The 19943-nt window shown below is 39.7% G+C and overlaps 1 protein-coding gene across 2 annotated transcripts in view; it reads left to right on the top strand.

Moving 5' to 3' along the window:
* Positions 1-19943, top strand: part of LOC124595379 (deubiquitinase DESI2) — a 124605-nt gene that overhangs the window by 15373 nt on the left and 89289 nt on the right. Inside the window, exon 1 of one of the 2 annotated variants that reach the window (XM_047134096.1) lies at positions 17716-17975. The exons of the other annotated variant lie outside the window; for it this stretch is intronic. The gene's annotated coding sequence lies outside the window, so the exon portion shown is untranslated. Of the gene's footprint in view, positions 1-17715; positions 17976-19943 lie in introns of those variants that run through there. 2 annotated transcript variants of the gene reach the window in all.

Genomic DNA, 19943 nt, shown 5'->3' with positions numbered 1-19943 from the left:
ATACTGTGGTTAAAAGAGGGGCTAACACGGCTACAAATTCGGTATAAAATATGATAAGATTCTAGTAGCCTATGAAATTTTATTCAGTTTCAGCTGTTTTACAACACCACTGGCACTAATATCTATTTCAATCACCTTTGCACTGGTGTGAGAATTAAATTTGGGCAATACCCTGGGATTTTCCTTTGTAAAGGACCATTTGAAAACGAAGTTAAGCATTTCTACTTTTGCTTTGCTATCCTCAGTTTCAGTTCCTGTCTCATACATGACTAATTGGACACTAACTTTGGTACCACAAACAGCCTTTATATACGAATAGAGTTTATTTGGGTTTTCTGAAAGAATATTTGACAATATTCTGCTACGGTGCAGTAGTCTGTTTCTTTAGAAGCTGCTTTATAGTGATTGTATTCAATGGAGAATCCCTCCTATTAGGGTTGTTGGGTTCTTATCTATCCAGTGCAGGGTCTTCTGAACTTGAAATACAGGGCGTTTCAAAAAGAAAGAGCAGATTTCAAACATTTATTTCTCAAAAACTACAAATGATAGAAACACAATTCAAACGTTTCTTGTCAGAGAAAGGTTCAAAGTTTTTCAATGGTCCGCGCAGAAGTTCCATGCAAATCCGCAGTGGCGCTGGCGTTTGTTTGTAGGAAAATGGCGACGACACCACAGGAACGATCATTTTGTGTGCTGCAATTTGCAAAGTTAGAGTCCATTGTTGGTGTGCAACGTGCATTCCGCCGTCAATTCAACAAACAGCCGCCTCGTCATAAGCAAATTTATGAGTGGCATCACAGATTCGTAGAAGATGGTTGCATCTGCAAGCGAAAAAGCACGGGTCGTCCACGCACATCGGATGAAAATGTCGAGCGTGTCCGTGCAGCTTACGAAAGGAGCCCTAGAAAATCCACGACACGGGCAAGTCACGAACTAAACATGTCTAAAACAACGGTATGGCGCGTTCTGAGTAAGCGTCTGCACATGAAGCCGTACAAACTGCAGTTATTGCAAGCATTGCGTCCTGACGACCACAACAAAAGGTTCGAATTTTCAACTGCAATTCTACAGGACATGGAAGAGGACAATTTTGCCGAACGATTAATTTTTTCAGATGAATCAACGTTTCACATTTCTGGTAAAGTTAATCGGCATAACGTACGAATTTGGGCGAGTGAAACTCCGAGGGACGTTATTCAACATGAAAGAGACTCACCAAAGGTTAACGTCTTTTGTGCAATTTCGGTAAACAAAGTTTATGGACCTTTCTTTTTCATGGAGAAAACTATCACAGGAACCATTTACCTGGACATGTTAGAAAACTGGCTATTTCCTCAACTTCAGGAAGATTCAAATCACTTCATCTTCATGCAAGATGGCGCCCCACCACACTTCTCTGAACCTGTACGACGGTACCTAAATAACACCATTCCAGGACGGTGGATTGGAAGAGCAGGAGCACAAGATCAATGTCATCGTCTGTGGCCTCCCAGGTCACCAGACCTTACTCCCTGCGATTTTTATTTGTGGGGGTACATAAAGGACTGTTTATGTCCCACCTATGCCCGCTACTCTTCAAGAGGTACGACATCGAATTGTTGCGGCCGTGAATTCGGTAACTAAAGACCAGTTGCGTCGTGTGTGGCAAGAAATGAGATACCGGTTTGATATTTGTCGTGTAACAAATGGTGCTCATATTGAGGTACAGTTTTGATATTTGTTGTGTAACATTTGGTACTCATATTGAGTGAAGGACCGTTGGAATTGTGTTTCTATCATTTGTAGTTTTTGAGAAATAAATGTTTGAAATCTGCTCTTTCTTTTTGAAACGCCCTGTATATTTCTTTACACGCTCCTGTTCTGTGCTAAAAGTTTCGAACTCCTCAATGACATACGATGCCGCTGATTTTTTATCTGATTTGCTGAAAATATAAATCCTATTTGTTTTAGTTGCTTCTGTACTTTTATACTCATTGTTGTCACAACTGCCTCGTTATGACTGATACCTGTGTCTATGCAAACATCCTCGAAGAGATCAAGTATATTTGTCCCTAAGAGACCTACTATATTTCCATCTTGAGTGGGCTACTTTTCCAGGTAGTTCTCTGAGAATTCATTGCGTAATGTTTCCCAGGACGTCTTGTCACCCCCAGCACGTACAAAACAGTAATTTTCCCAATTAAGTGTTAGATTGTTAAGTCTCTACCAATGAAGAAAGTTTTATTGCGGAACTTTTGTACTAGTGAATTTAGGTTTTGCATAAAGTTTTCAGCTACCTCTGAAAGTGAGTCTTGTGGTCGATAGAAGGAGAGAATTATAAGTTAATGCCCACCCTTGATACTGAGTCGTGTCTGGACAATCTCATATGCAGTTTCAGTTTCTATCTGTATGGATCTGTGTTTTATATTTACTGCGACAGTTACATCAACTCAGTTTGCAATCAGCTTACTCTTTCTATATCCGCTTGAATGTTCCCCAAATATCTCACTGATATCTATTTCGTGTTGTAATCAACTTCCTACACCTAACATAATGTGAGCTCCACAATTTTTTAGGAGCCTTTCAAACACTGGCTCGGATTCTTCGCTGGTTAATCACTATGATTTTGGCACTCATACCTATGGGGACATTTCTTTCGATCTTATACTAACACGTCCAGGTCCTCTACAGCTATGTTATCTGAACTGGCTAGAGGGTCACCAAGAAACCCCTTTGCATAACCCCGCCCCCCTCCTCCCCCCTCACCCACCACACACACACAGACACACACACACACACACACACACACACAAGCAGCTGCCTGGATTGCAGTCTCTGACGTGTAGCTCACTCTTAAAGGGACCCTACAGTTCTCAACCCAATGGCTAAAGTGCAGGAAGTCGCAGCATAGCTCATCACATGACCTTCAAAGTCTCTGGTTCAGTCTGTCCACTTGACTCAGAAGTAGGGGACCACTGTCAGTTCTGGGGAAAATACTGCAAATTGTGCACTTTGTTGAAAATCCGTGAGCAGGACTAGTCTTACCAACCATCTCTGTCAGTCTCTGGAATAATCCAAGTACAACCCCAGAGCCCAGACGACAGACAAAATTTGTTCCAAAGCGATCCATAACTTGCAGTTTCTTGCAACCTGCTATTTCAATGGCTGCCAGAATATCCTCTTCAACATGTTGAGTGAGACCTCCAGGCATACACACTGAATGCATCTGGTGTTCTTTCTCATTCTTTGCTTCAATTTCACTAAGAGGTACCGTTATTCACCATACGTTTGAACTGCAGACGATTAACAGACCTAGCCTTTTGTGTTTGCCTCATCTTGACACAGGACACACCAGGACTCCTGCAGGATGTAATGAGTCTCACTAGCTCAATTTTGGTTCAAGTGGAAGACAGCTTCTCGAACATGTTGATTGCTGGTATCGCCACAACACTCTGAGTTCTCCCTGATTGTTGTCTTCCCTTTGTAGGGTGCCTAGCCCTACAAGTCAAATAGAGATCTCATACTTCCTGTAGAGAGACAGGATTCACAGGAGAGAATATTACTTCGGGTACCTTTGCTGTCTCTGGTACGTGATTCTTATGACATTTCCCAACACGTCCATTCAAGCAGCTTCTAATCGTTTGGCAGTAGTCAGGGCTATTTCCAGCTGATAACGAATGTCAATTAACTCATATTGTATAAAGCATTCAGAGTTGGGCTGAACTGTGGTTGGTGCAATGTTTTACAGAACAGTGGACAAATAACTTTAAAATAAGCTTGCTGATTCCCTTGTAATTTATGGATCTTGCTAGGGTTTGTTTATATTTTAAGTTACCTCGTTGTGATCTTCAGCTCAGAGTGGTCTGCGAACACCTGACTTGTTAAATATTCTTCTTATTTGTAGAATGACTTAATTTTTACTAAAAACCAGGATTTGGCAACTCAAATCTTTCAAGGCTTTTATTGCGCCTTTAAATACAACACATATTAGATCATAAGCATCTTGTTGCAGGAAACATTCTGTGTAACCAATAACAAGCGTTTTTTCAATACATACATCTATATATTATTGATATAAACTTCCGGTCGTTGGTATTCCTTGACAGTGTGGCTGTTGCAGAAGACTCTTTGCTGCCTTTGACTTCTTTGCCCTTCAACTCCAAGTACTTCTTCAACTTTCTTGGAACGATGAGACCAGGCAGGATACCTAACGCAAATAAAAGAAGACACAAAACAGGACATATCCCCTAATAAATCTGCTAACATAATAATTAAAACTTTATCTTCTGAATGATTATCCTGTATAACAAAAATGCATATGATTCTACTAATCAAGCCTAATCATTTATGTTCCAAATTAATGTGAGATTTCACTTCCACCCAACGAAATTATTTACTTCCAAACTTTGGCTACAAAATATCTGGAAAATCTCATACCCTCACAATCTCTTAAACTAAAACTATTATTATCTGTTTTTAAGAACTGAAGCAATTAGTACTCAAATCGAAATTTGTACTAAAGCAGCAGTAAAAACTGGCATAAAAGTTAACTAATATCCTTATACTTTTTTGAGGTTGTCTATAAAAAATTTCAAAATTTCGTTAATGTACAATAAATGTAGACAATATACACGTCGGCTGAAAGGTAAAATTAAATGCAATGCAATATGTTAGTTATAATATGTGCTACAGTAACTAAATCACAAATGACTATTTACCATGAAACAGGTTACACACAAGACTCGTGAATTCCGAAAATTCAAAAAAAAAAAAAAAAGTATATTCGTTCACGTTGATATGCACTGAAATTCATACTGAACGATTCTTTGAATGAGGATATTACCGCTAAAACTGTGAATAGCAATGAAGCACAAATGTTGATTACAACTGATGCTACAGCAGGAAAAACTTTTTTCGAAGCACACAATGCACGAAGAGACACTATATAATTATCATGACACGTACTCGAGTTTTACACATTCAATACGAGAAACCCTTTAAATTTTACATTAAGTTTTTTCGTCCTAAGTTTTCGAGGCGAGTTTGACACACGCGATTTTACTTGGGCCCAAAGGAAATACCAGAAGCCCAACTGCACACGTAAATAGAAGTAAACAAACGTGCAAATAGTACCGATTTTGCACGTCGCTGGTTTACGTCACCTTCTGGACTGATGTGCCAAAGATGAACACTCCAGCTTCAACATACCCCACACAAACAGCGTAAAATGTGCAGCACAACCAACTAAATCTTTCGTTTGCTGCAGCTATGACAATGTTGCTCAAATATTCCAAATAGGACTGACAAGGAACATCGAATATATACAAGGTTGGGCAGCACTAGTGGTCACCTGTTTCTTTAACCAATGGGAGAGTATCACACAAATGCTGGATAAACGAGACTGGCAGGTACTTAATGGCAGACGCAAACTATCCCAAGAAAGACTACTTACAATGTTTCAAAACTCAGTTTTGAATGATGAATGAGGAATATATTGCAACTTCCTACGTGTTCCTCCCATAGCAGTTGTGAGGAGAAAATTAGATTAATCACAACATGCGAAGAAACATTTAAAAGGCCATTCTTCCCACTCTCCATACGTGGATGGACTGGGAAGAAGCCCTAATATCTGCTACAGTGAAAAGTACCCTCTACCGTGTACTTCACAGTGGTTTGCAAAGTATGGATGTGGATGTAGATGAATTCTCAAATGGCTACTAGTATAAAAAATTAGTGCAAAACAAAACACACTCAATGGAAGCTTACTCTTCCAAAATTCAAATAATCGTGAACAACTGTCAGGCGCTAATTTAAAGTAGTACATTATATTATATTTCATTTCATATGCTGAACAGGTGTTGTTTTGTACTTTGTGGCCGCTGATCAGTACATGTTCACAGAAGCAGGAACTCATCATCACTGATATTACTGCCAAACTATGTTACACAACAGCAGGTGGCATTCATTAAGTAATTGTTGCACAACATCCTTTATTAAATGAAAACCTCAGCTGTAAAAAATGGTATGGGATAGCTGATGAGAAACTGCATATAAATGTGGTATGTGATGTGATGTGCTGTATTCAGATACATTACTAGATATGCGTGAGGCAGCTTTTTACCTTATACAATAATACTCAGGCTCCGGCATCACTGCACCGCAACCGGCCCCGCCAACATGATACACTATAGCAGAGCAGAGCAGACAGCAGACAAGCGCAGACTAGCAACTACTAACTGCTACAGCTACACAGTTCCTACTGCAGTCAACACTGCTCTCTGGTCAGCGATTCTCTTATACCTTGCATATTGCAGGCAGCGCATGAGCAATACATCGAAATTACATCTGCTCGGACCTCTTACAATGGCAACATGACAAAAATTATACAATAATTTCAAGAATGACATAAAGAGGACATTTCGATTGGACTGGCTGTCATTATATCCATGATTTGTTTATTCTAAAGCAATTAAATGTGCACCTCCAAAATTGTTTATGCTTTTCCACCCATCTGTATCACATGGCAGTCATCATAGTGTATTCAGAAGCTGTCAGTCTGCGAATTTAAAAAAGTTTCACGAATCACGAAAAATGCATATGAATTCTGAATTGCATAAATGAGCAACTGAAAAGTTAAGCAATTTTATTAATATTATGACAACTGAACAACAGTGCAGAAGCATTTGTCAGTGAGAATCTTGCAGAATTGGTGCAAAATAACTACCTAAGTTGAAATAAATTGTTCTTGTGTGTTATATGAGTTATCTATAAGAGGAGAAACGAATTTAGATGCGGTTTTCGATTATTTATTGCAGTTTAGAGTACAGTCAGGTGAGGAAGCACTGTTCCAACATTTTGAAAGTGTCCTTAAAAATTGCACCTATATTTCTCATAGAGCCAAAGATGATTCAGATTCTGAAACAAACTGTACAGATCTAAGCTCTGCATTATCCTACAGATCATATGTGAGAGTGAACACGACATAGTTTCCACATAAATCGATTTGAAAATCCATGTTGAAGCGTGTGGTAGTGCAAAATATGGGAAACGTTATATACAAAAAAAATTTTAATGGCAGGAAAACAGTTAGTTGAAGGAAAAGTGCTTGTAAGAGGGTCAATAGAAAATAATGTAAATGGTGGGAAAACATAAAATCTAGGAATGTAAAAACAGACTTAATTATAATTACACCATTAGCTTCTTTACATTTACAAAGCTGATCAGGCACTCAACAGTGCACTGTAGAAACAAATAGGAGAGAACGATGAGCAAATAATTATGTCCTCAATTTTTTTAAATCAACGGCGTGGTGAAAACGCTTTGTCCTCACTGAAATGAAAATCTGCAGCCACACTTGCAGGTGAGTGTCACAGTAGTACAAACAGGGAGTTATCGGCAATACTTGTACTCGCACAATAGGTCTGAGAGATAGATCTCAGCAGCACTAATACAAGACTTTAAGGAAACCTCTTGGGGTTTTATAACAATCAAATCTGAGTGGGAGCCCTGCAATGTTTGATTTTTGGTAATCCATAACAGGAGCAACTATATGATGTTGAAATAAGGTGTTTATTCCTGTGGCCACAGGATTAAAAATATGAAGTAACACAGTAATCTAGAAAAACAGTAAAATTGTGCAAAGTATTTAGATGATAGAAATCTTCCAAATGTTGATCTTCAATTCAAAATCCAGTTTAGGAGGCAGAAACTCAAAGTGGAAAACAATATGGTGGCTAGTAACCCGAAATAAATCAAGCTGTCAGCATGAAACTTAATGATGGTGTTAGTTCATCTCTACATACTTATCCTTCAGTGCAACACTATCGTCTCAATGATAGATGAATTGATGGAGATCTTTGTTGTACAATTCTCTATTATGAGTATTCAAGAAAAGTTCCACCTCAAAAACTACCTCATGATCATTCTGAAAATGCCTACTATGCAATGTTTTCTTTACCTGAGGAAAGAATAAGTCACTTTGGTGCCATATCAGGATAATAGTGGTGGTTGGGAAAAATTTGATAGCTCAAACAAGGGTTATGAGTGATTCTATCGTGTGCAGAAGGAATCTGGCCAATATTACGGAGCAAAAGCGCAACATTGGACAGCTTCCAATGATTCATTGTCTTGGTAGCCCCCAACCTAATGAGAATATTTTGGTTGTATGCTCCTGTGATGTTCTGTCTCTTACAAGCGTACTTTATCACTATCACACTAAGGCAGTCTCAAAACCAACTCAGTCTCACCTTGCACGAGGCTGGTTGGATTTTTGCCATTTCTGAGGCTAGTAAATCCACATTTCCACTGTTTGCTCAGGGGTTTGAATAATACACCTGCACTCATGCCCGGTAATTAGCCAGCTAAAGAAGACATCTAGGTTGGGCTGACACAGCATCAGTATTTTCGCTTCTGACTCAGCTCAGGGAGCTTTTTGAATAAATGGGAGCAATTGTTGCAACCAGCAGGAGCAAAATTTGTTATGTCCAAAATGCAAGATGTTGGAAAGTGGTTTATGAATGATTTTCACTATTTTCACCATAGTATTAATAACTGCATCTGGAGATGAAACTTGTCATGTCTCCTGTTCACCACAATGAGATGATGTGTGTGATATGAAATGAATAAAATACAAACACAAAAGTATTACATAATCTACAAGTTCTACATCTCAAAGTTGCAGCTGATGAAAATACTCACTTTACCCCAGCACCAAATAGTGGAAGTGAGATTATAAAATAGTTTGTATGCTACAAAAGATGGGAATCCAGTTTCAAAATTAAGGAAGAGCAATGACTGTAAGTCTTATTAATGACTAAAGCAAAATACATTACAAATGTTCTTCACTAAGGTTGTATGTTAAATTTTCAATATTGCTCAAAATTCAAAGGATAGGAAATTAGTCTTCCAAACATTTCAAAGTGTCAACACATATTTGGTTGAGAAAGTATATCCTTACACACATATCAAACAATACTCATAAGGCAATACATTTAAACATTTTTATATACACAGGGCGTCTGTTTTAATTGAAGACATTAAAATATCTCGCAAACTACACATCAGAGCAAAAAAGTTATAATTCAAATTTGTTTGTATTGGAGGGGCATGCAATGATATCACACTCAACCCCTATTCCCCCCCATACATGAAATATTCCACAGGAACTCCATTTCTAATGCAGATAACGATTCTGTGGCAAAATCGGCATACGTTTTGTCTAAAGTATTTTCTTCATTTCGCCACAGATCGTGTTGTAATCTGAGGAATAAAAATGGATACACAATCGTAATTTATGACATGTTACTCGATGGCCCTTGAATATCCAATAGCATGTGGGGGGGGAGCCCACCTCCATACTGTGATGGTAGGACATACCAGAATTTCATAACTTTTAATTGGAGACATCCTTTGCACCGTTGTATTTCTCTGACATATCGAACATGTGACTCCTCAATGCGCCATTGTGGCTGTGGCTCGAGGCAAACATTACTCTACTCTTCCAGTTAGTGTAAGTGTCGAAATGTAATACTGCCAACTTCAGTGCACTTATTGATCCACCTTTCAAATGATTATGCATAGGACAGAAACATATCTGCAGGGAAGTCAGCACAGGCGTTTCTGATGTAGTCGACCATGTCTTCATGGCCTGTTGGCACCTGCTGGTCCTCCTTAACTCTTAAATATCCCCACAGAAAGAAATCCAAATCCAGTGACCTAGTGGGCCTACTATAGGGCCACCTCTGCCAATCCACCGACCAGTGTAAGCAAGGTCTAATACCACCTGTTTTTCAGTTGTATAATGCCCTGGGCAATCATCATGCTGAAACCACATACATCGTCCAGGGCAATATCCTGCAATAGTACCAGTAGTTTCCGTTCCAAAAACGTTCGATTTTTGCGTTCATTCCACCTGCCATCGATAAAACAGGACTAATGAGTTTGTTCCCCATCATGCCACATCATACGTTAACTGGCCAAATATATTGATGATCTGCTTGCCATAACCAGTGGGGATTGCCTACACTCCAGTTAATGCGACCATGGTTTGTGAATGTAAACTCATCAGAATATACTACCTTGGCAAATAATGTAGGGGTCGTTTGCATTTGTTGACATGGTCATTCACAATACACTACCTGGGTATGGGAATCGACCCCATGAAGCTCTTTATGCAGTGACACATGGTATGGATGATACTTATGTTGATGCAGTATTGTGATAATACTACCTATGGACATAATGGAATTGTGGTGCAATTGCCAAGCGCTTATCTGTGGATTGTGGTACACTGCCATTAGTATAGTTATTTCGTTACCTTCTCTTGTAACCCATTTGTTTCGTTTCCTTTTGCCAGCCTGTATGTTGCCATCAGACATAAAGGCATTCACAACCTTGTTAAAGAATGAATGAGAGCGAGATTCTCCGGAAAACTCTCAGCATACAAGGGAACATCAGTCTCGACATTTCTCCTACATTCTCTATAAAGCAGTGTCGTTTACGTTTTCTTTTATTCTGTAGTTGCAACATTCATCATTCACTTGCACATCAGTTCTCTAAATGATAGGTAGTTGTGCAGCCAATAAACACTGTGCAAATATTGTAAGGTTTAGAGCTGCTATCTGTTCTATGTCTGCATGATATGTGAGCTCTGGTCACAGTGTACTGCCTGTTATAATTTTTGTTGTAGTTCACTACATGACCATTATGGTGTGTTGAGTAGTCCTCTGTTCGATATGTCAGAGCAATACAATTCTGTGAAGGGGTTTCAGATTAGAAGTTATGAAATACTGGCCTGTCCTACCCTTGCAGCATGGAGGTGGATTCCCATGTGTCATTAGATATTCAAGGGACATTGGGTAGCATGTCCCATGCATGGGATGGGGTGGCGGGTCGAGTGTGGTGTCATTGGATATCCGCTTCTGAGACAAATAAATTGGAACTATAGCTATTATTTTATCTGATGTGTAGTTTTCGAGATACTCATATTTCAATGTCTTCAGTGAAACTGAACACCCCATGTCGTCTATTTACATTCTTATTTTTGCACAGTACACGCCCTCTATCATAGCATACTCTACACAAGTCAGAGCCTTCAATACAGCACCATTGTGCAGTTGGATACTTCAATATTTTTTACACTGAGCGTTATTTCACAAGAGTGGCTTAGATCTCTGAAAGCGAAAAGTGATTTCGGTCTTACAACACAGTAACATATCAAAGCTGATGCCTACACTGCGTATAAATAAAGATATAAAAAGCTAAAGCAATTTTCATTAAATAACATTTTTTAAGTGAACAGGAGAAGGAGAAAAGTACAGTTATTACTGCCATTATTTCCTACATAGAAAAACAAACCGTGAATAACGCTAGACTCTATGTATCCCCTTTTAAGTATTCTTTGATGTGTTTGTATGTTCACTACCATATAAATATCGATATTTTAAAAATTGTTTTATTTCTCAACATTTTTCCACAGACAATTGATAAAAAGCAACTGTTATGAAGTTTTCTGTGGACATTAACAATAGAGTGTGCTTGCTCTTAAATGTTACATGAGGAAGTGCATGGTTTATTGTGTGCCCATTGATGACAAGTGACATTTGCTTTATCATTTATTACAGTAATTTACATTACATCATACAGTGGTTACAAGTAACATTTAAGCTTTTGCTCAACAACAGTTACATATGTTATAAATGCTAATTTGATATATTGGAATAATTTACGTGCAAATTAATTTCCTTCAACCTCGAGTGAATGCACACTAAATTTTTTTCAGAGAACTGTTGTCTGAGAATGATTTTTGCAAACAAAGTCATTACAGGAGCTACATCTTATTGCTGTGGAGATATTCTTTGCTCTTCCATAAAATACACATCTCCCGTTTTTCTTCATTGGTTCCTCTTGTATATGTGTCTCTTGAACTTGTGTAAATATATAGACATATACCAACAACAATTGGTAAACTTAGTTTCACAGATCTTTCGATAAGATGTGGCTTTCCATTTGGTTGAAATAACTCTTGCACATTGATACCAGCCATGTTCAACAATGCTTACTGTACATCCATTGTCCACCTTCTTGTCATTTATATTTCTGAATATTTACTGCGAATTTGTTCAACAGTACCAACCCCACCCTTCATCTTATTATAATGTGAGGTATGTAATTGACCTCATCTACTTTTCCTTCTTTGTGGATTTTGGAAATGTGTACAACCGATTTGTTACATTTAGTTACATACAATTCCATAGTACTTAGTTCCTCGTATCCAAAAATTGACGAACTCATTTTCTTATTCTTCTTGAGGAAAAGCTCAGCTTGGATTTCTTTTGTATCCTTTCTTAGGTTTCCTACATAAGTGATTTTGTTTTGTAGCAGAGAGAGAGAGAGAGAGAGAGCTAGTGAACAGCTGATATACCAGTTATATATTGTCACATTTCTATTTGTGCCTTTTATCAGCTCAGTTAATCCCCACTCAATATCAGATGGCTTATTAGAAACGCAAAACGGCCCTTCTGGCTGTTTGTCCGAATACACTTCCAACAAACCAGAGTAGCATGACTAAGAATTGCACAGAACAAATATTTTGGTACCATATCTAGGTGGTTTTGAGGAATGTGTTGTGCAAAGCTGCACCTCTGAATGGTCATAGTTTCTCATCAATAGTAGCCAATTTTCCAAGAGTATAATTGTTCATGCAGTTCTTCACAAATGCATCCCAACAGCTACTAACAGCTGCTGACCTACTTGTTTTACACCTCATATTTTTAGTTCCTTTACTGTCAGATCTCATACACCTGAGAAGTAATAAATATCTCTTTTTACTCATGCAGGATCTCATAAAAATCATTCCTCTACCGTCATTTGACAAAAGTCCCAATGCAGTTTCGTGGTCTCCACCTTTGAGGCCAATAAAATAAAGAATGCCTAATACTACACAAATCTCATTTCGATCTATCAGCTTAGCATCCCCATCAACATCTACATATCTACATACATACTCCGCAATCCACCATACGATGCGTGGCGGAGGGTACCTCGTACCACAACTAGTATCTTCTCTCCCTGTTCCACTCCCAAAAAGAACGAGGGAAAAATGACTGCCCATATGTCTCTGTACGAGCCCAAATCTCTCATATCTTATCTTTGTGGTCTTTCCGCGAAATGTAAGTTGGCGGCAGTAAAATTGTACTGCAGTCAGCCTCAAATGCAGGTTCTCTAAATTTCTTCAGTAGCGATTCACGAAAAGAACGCCTCCTTTCCTCTAGAGACTCCCACCCGAGTTCCTGAAGCATTTCCGTAACACTCACGTGATGATCAAACCTACCAGTAACAAATCTAGCAGCCCGCCTCTGAATTGCTTCTATGTCCTCCCTCAATCCGACCTGCTAGGGATCCCAAACGCTCGAGCAGTACTCAAGAATAGGTCGTATTAGTGTTTTATAAGCGGTCTCCTTTACAGATGAACCACATCTTCCCAAAATTCTACCAATGAATCGAAGACGACTATCCGCCTTCCCCACAACTGCCATTACATGCTTTTCCCACTTCATATCGCTCTGCAATGTTACGCCCAGTTATTTAATCGACGTGACTGTGTCAAGCGCTACACTACTAATGGAGTATTCAAACATTACAGGATTCTTTTTCCTATTCATCTGCATTAATTTACATTTATCTATATTTAGAGTTAGCTGCCATTCTTTACACCAATCACAAATCCTGTCCAAGTCGTCTTGTATCCTCCTACAATCACTCAACGACGACACCTTCCCGTACACCACAGCATCATCAGCAAACAGCTGCACATTGCTATCCACCCTATCCAAAAGATCATTTATGTAAATAGAAAACAACAGCGGACCTACCACACTTCCCTGGGGCACTCCAGATGATACCCTCACCTCCGATGAACACCCACCATCGAGTACAATGTACTGGGTTCTATTACTTAAGAAGTCTTCGAGCCACTCACATACTTGGGAACCAATCCCATATGCTCGTACCTTAGTTAGGAGTCTGCAGTGGGGCACCGAGTCAAACGCTTTCAGGAAGTCAAGGAATATGACATCCATCTGATACCCTTCACCCATGGTTCGAAGGATATCATGTGAAAAAAGGGCGAGTTGCGTTTCGCAGGAGCGATGCTTTCTAAAGCTGTGCTGATGCATGGACAGCAACTTCTCTGTCTCAAGGAAATTCATTATATTCGAACTGAGAATATGTTCTAGAATCCTGCAACAAACCGATGTTAAGGATATTGGTCTGTAATTTTGAGGATCCGTCCTTCTACGCTTCATATATACAGGCGTCACATGCGCTTTTTTCCAGTCGCTCGGGACTTTACTTTGGGCAAGAGATTAGCGATATATGCAAGCTAAGTAAGGAGCCAATGCAGTAGAGTACTCTCTGTAAAACCGAATTGGAATCCCATCAGGACCTGGCGATTTATTTATTTTCAACCCATTCAGCTGCTTCCCAACCCCAGCGATGTCTATCATTATGTCCTCCATACGGGAATCTGTACAAGACTCAAACGGCAGTATGTTTGTACGATCCTCCTGCGTGAAAGATGTCTCTAATGCTAAATTTAAAATTTCAGTTTTCGTTTTGCTGTCTTCCGTTGCCAGGCCAGACTGATCAGTGAGTGACTGGATGGAAGCCTTCGACCTGTTTACCGATTTTACGTAAGACCAGAATTTCCTTGGGTTTTCAGCAAGATCTTTTGCTAAGGTATGTCGGAGGTAGTGGTTGAATCCTTCGCGGATCGCTCTTTTTGCAGCAACACGAATCTCTACTAACTTTTACCTGTCCTCATTCTCCTGATCTTTCTTGTACCACGAGTGCAACTGCCTTTGTTTCCTGAGCATTCTCCGAATTGCCCTGCTAAACCACGGTGGGTCTTTTCCGTCCGTAACCCATTTTTTCGGCACATACTTGTCCAATGTGTGATTTACAATGTGTTTAAAATTTGTCCATAGTTCTTCCACGTCGATTCATTTACTAAGTGGGATGCTAACAACTGCTTATCTGCTCTTTCTAGATAGAATACTCTCCTAGCCTTCTTGACCGACTTTTTAACTTTCATAAACATAGTCGTAATGACAACATCATGATCACTATTCCCTGTCTCAACACTGACACCGTCGATGAGGTGTGGTCTGTTTGTGGCTACCAGATCTAAAATATTTCCATTACGAGTTGGCTGTCGATTTAGCTGCTCAAGACAGTTTTCGGATAATGTGTTCAAATGTAATTCACACGACGGCTTGTATGTACCACCTGTAATGAATCCATAGACATCCCAGTCTATACTAGGTAGGTTGAAGTCGCCTCCGACTAATATAGCATGATCTGGGTTCTTCAGCGATACAGAATGAAGACTCCCTTTGAATGATTCTAGAACTGTCACGGAGGCACCTGGTGGCCAGTAATAACACCCCACAATTAACTTTATTTCCCATAGCCCTGTTAAACGTGTCCAGATAATTTCACAATCACACTGTACTTCGACCTCAGTAGACACAATATTTTTGTCAACTGCAATGAAGACACCACCTCCTACGGTGTCTAATCTGTCTTTCCGATACACGTTCCAACCCTCACTAAATATTTCAGAACTTCCTATCTCAGGGTTCAGCCAGGTCTCAGTCCCGAGAATAATTTGCGCGCCATACGCTTCCTGGAGGGCAGTACATTCAGGAACTTTATTCCGGACACTCTGAAAATTTACTACTAATATCTTGATACCTGAAGTGTCTTTACACTGAGCGCATCCTGATTCCCCTGCCTGCCCGTCGACTGGTGAGTGTTCATCAGGACACCTTGCACTACTGCCTAGCCTAAAAAAACCCCATGTGCACGCCACAAGTGCTCTGCTACCCGAGTAGCCACTTCCTTTGTGTAGTGCACCCCTGACCTATCTAGGGGCGTCCTACAATTCCCCACCCAATAGCGCAAGTCTAGAAATCTGCAGCCAACACCGTCACAGTCGACGAAGCCTCTGGTTGAGACCCTCCACTCGGCTCCAAACCAAAGGACCCCGATCCACTCTGGGAACGATGCTGCACATAGAGAGCTCTGCTTGCACCCCGCGTGCGAGACCAGCGGTCTTCACCAAATCCGCCAGCCGCCTGTACGAACTGAGGATCGCCTCAGAACCCAAGCGACAGGCATCATTGGTGCTGACGTGAGCAACTACTTGCAGACGACTGCACCCCGTACGTTCGATAGCCGCAGGCAAGGCCGCCTCCACATCTTGGATGAGGTCCCCCGGCAGACAAATCGAGTGCTCCTTAGATTTCTTTCCAGCCCTGCACGCTATTTCCCTAAGGGGCTCCATCATCCGCCTAACGCCATCTCTAAAATAATTTTCTTATTGCCCTTTTCTATGAATTTGTACATTTGTAAAATATACCATTTTATCTGTCATATGAATACTTCTTATTTTATGGAATGCTTCAGTTTCCTCTACAATACCGCATGCTATCACTTTAGGGTCAGGAAAGATTTTGATAACATTTTTAGCTGGTACAGGAATGTTTTTTATACATATCAGTTTCCATCCATTTTGTTTGTTTGTTTATTCCTGCTAGTAAATATGGTGTCTTCAGGATCAAAGGAAGGTAATCTTTCATAGTATTCAATTTCAGAGTCACTATCATGATCACTCAGTCACTATCATGATCGCTCAGTAATATTATTTCATCCTCTCCAACAGAAAAAAATTATCAATATCTCCACAGTTGTCTGCTTCCGCAAGCAACTCTAAAAGAGTCTGCTATAATTCCTCCTCTAGCAAGTATTTTTTGGCCCTAAAATTAGAAACATGAGCTATTGTTAAAAGCTATTGAAGTGTAGTGACGGACATCTCTGGAATACGCCTCTTTTTTGAACACTGTTTCGTGTAAACGTACAGGAGATAGTGTTGACAATTTGGAATAGTACGTACATGATCAGACGCATAATGTGTGCGGTACACGGTTGCTGCAGTTCCAGGTGTAAGTTATCGTTACCCTTGACCTGTTGGTGCTACAATAGATTTGGCACAACAAAACATAAGCTAAACAATGACTAGAAAGGTATTGAAAATTAGAAGGCTGTAAGGCTTATCATTTGTCCGGTAGTGGGGAAAAGGTGTTTTTGGGTACAAAAATGCACCGGAGCGTCTTCTCTAGGGTTAAGGTTTCGCCTAATGTGGAATCTCCGCCATTTGAAGGTTAAGTGGGCTGTTGTTTTGTTGACAACTTGTGTGAATCGGACTTTTAAACACTTGCTGTTCCGTCAGCAGTCTGTGTGAACTTTTCCTTTGAACTGATTGCATATAGTATTTTTTTAAAAATATTTCATTTCATGACGTCCAGTATGAAGCGGGCTTTAGCGATAGGTGTTCTAGAGTTATCAATTTGCACATCCGGCTCTTTTCTCCAGATTCATAGACGAAAATTCAGGATAATAGTTTTTTCCCGTTTTTTTTATGCTAAAAATTCACTTAACAAGTTTGTGCTTTCGTTTATTATATCCCGATGTTCATGACAGTATTTGTTGTTTGCTATAGGATATCTATCATCTGTAAAGAGTGTGTTAGTAGTGAGACTGGCATCGAACTGTTGATATCCCATGTATAAGTCGTTTTTAGCAAAAAAATGTTGAGCAAGTTGAATAATCGTTTTACACCAATACATTTGCAATGCAATTCCACTATTTGTTGTCGTAAGCGTGTACCCTAGAAACAGTCAGAAGACTCAAGATCTTTGACTACGGATATTACATAGTAAAGCGAGGCTTTGTTGTATGCCGTGAAATGTGTAGGCGTGAATAGTTGAGATGTGTTTGTTGTTAGTGGTGTTTGTGTGGTGGCCACCGTTTCTCAAATGAATAGAACTTTGGAAATTTTCGTCTGAGTTTGGCGGGTATTTTACAGATATGGTTCCGACGTGACAGCGAAACTGTGTGAACTGAGTTTAACATGTTTATATTTCAGAAATTGAAAGGTAAGGTAGCTGGGAGTGAGTAGTTTTAGCGATAATAAAATTCTAAAGCGGTAGTATCAGATGAATAGCTGTACCCACAATGCTGCTTATGTTGTGCCACCATTCTAGCGCGAGACTGACAGACAAAGAACTTGGAAAAACAGTGATCTGTGAATTTTCAGTATATTTATTCACTGCTCAGAACTGCCCCCCTACGTGTTTACATTTCTTGGTCACAGAGAGTTATCGAATATCAGGATTTAGATTTACTTACGTGGCCGTTCCCTTCAGAACCTCGAAGTATCGAAAAAGTTTAAGCAGTATGAGAGAGTGATGAATCCCACTAGTACTGGTGTTAATTATACTAATTGCAGTGGTATGAACTCCAAGCCTTTTTCTCTTCCACCTCTGGGACCAATAACCCAGCTGTCACAACTCGGTAAACAGCTGACGACAACAGGGCCTGTTATTTTTCTTCCAATTAATTATCTATAAGATATATAGTATTCTACAACAAAAGCCATAAGTAACCATTCTGTACAATGCGTTACCGCCCTTCATTTACATTTAAAATGAGGGTGAATTGCTTGCCCTTCTAATTCATTACGACGGGTGTGGCGTTTGTAATGTGTTTCTGTTTGCGGAAGAAACACTTACCAAGAATTACATTTTTACTTTAGCTTGGGAACTGCTTCTAGTTATTCGGCCACCCATCTAGCAGACTATTTAGGGAAATTAAGTACACAACCCCCCCCCCCCTCCGCCTCTCCCCCACCACGCACACATGCATAAACAGAGAGTTGGAGAGTTAAATAACGAGCAGACTTAATTATTTAGTGCCAAAGTGTGTAGAATTTCTGCTGTTTGATAGAAAGTCTGATACTGATTCTGCCATTTAGTTATTGTAAATAGTGAGCTGCAATAAAATAAACCTACCGTTTATAACATCTTTTGGGACGACAGAAGCGTCCGATCCCACGCGTCTGCTTTGACCCGCGACGTAAGGGTGCTGTCGTGTGTGACGTCATGATGGCGCGGAGTTTGGTATGAGTGTGGCTGTCTCCAGTTCTGTTTTATTTTATTTACTTTTCTGATCTGTTCGTTCTATCTCGTGAGATTTTTTTTAAATTTAAAAACACTTATTACTTATTTTAATTATCTGTTTCCTCCAATTTCTGTTTTAGTTTATTAAATTTATCTTTCTGATCTGTTCGTTCTATCCCGTGAGATTTTTTTTTTTAAAAACAAAAAACACTAATCAGCTACTGAAGCATCTTTATCTTCTATGGGTTGCAGGGGTTACGACCCCTGGGGAGGTGGGTGTGGGTATTCATGCATGGCTGTCTTCACTTACACGTTGTAGCTACGCAAGGCGTCTAAATTTGTTTATATTTCGTTTGCCCCCCACCCAAAACACCCCATTTCCCGCGCTTGTCCCGTTAGTGTCATCAGGCTTCTTGTGGAAAGTGTGTGTGTTTGTTTCTGTTTCCGCCATATTTGTGACGTCATGGGTCAAAGCAGACGGGCGGGATCGGACGCTTCCGTATTTCCAAAGGTAGATGACCATTAGGAGGATTGAATGTATTTCAAAAGCTTATTTTCTTTTATCTCAATATACATTTTTGTCAATATCTTCCTTGTATATAGAGCTGATTGGCACACAAACGTGTACTATCATGGAGCGTGTTGGTTTCATGTCTATCTTGGGTACAATAATGTGTTCATTATGCTGTTTGTCGTAGTTGTCTGCATTCCTATTTCCTTATGTGTTGCTAGACCTACTCCTGAACTACCTCTAGCGACCTATATTGTTTTTATAACCTTGTACTCAGCTGATCAGAAGTCCTGTTCATCCTACCACTGAACTTCATCATTCCCACTGTATCTAACTTCAACCTATCCATTTTCCTTTATAATTTTCTAATCTACCTGCCTGATAAAGGGGTCTAATATCTCATGCTCCAACTTGTAAATTGCCAGTTTTGTTTT

This window comes from Schistocerca americana, chromosome 2 (genome assembly GCF_021461395.2).
Source record: "Schistocerca americana isolate TAMUIC-IGC-003095 chromosome 2, iqSchAmer2.1, whole genome shotgun sequence".
In the NCBI taxonomy this organism is placed as follows: domain Eukaryota; kingdom Metazoa; phylum Arthropoda; class Insecta; order Orthoptera; family Acrididae; genus Schistocerca; species Schistocerca americana.
Note: the sequence above shows the minus strand (reverse complement) of the source record. Positions and strands in the feature narration are given on the sequence as shown.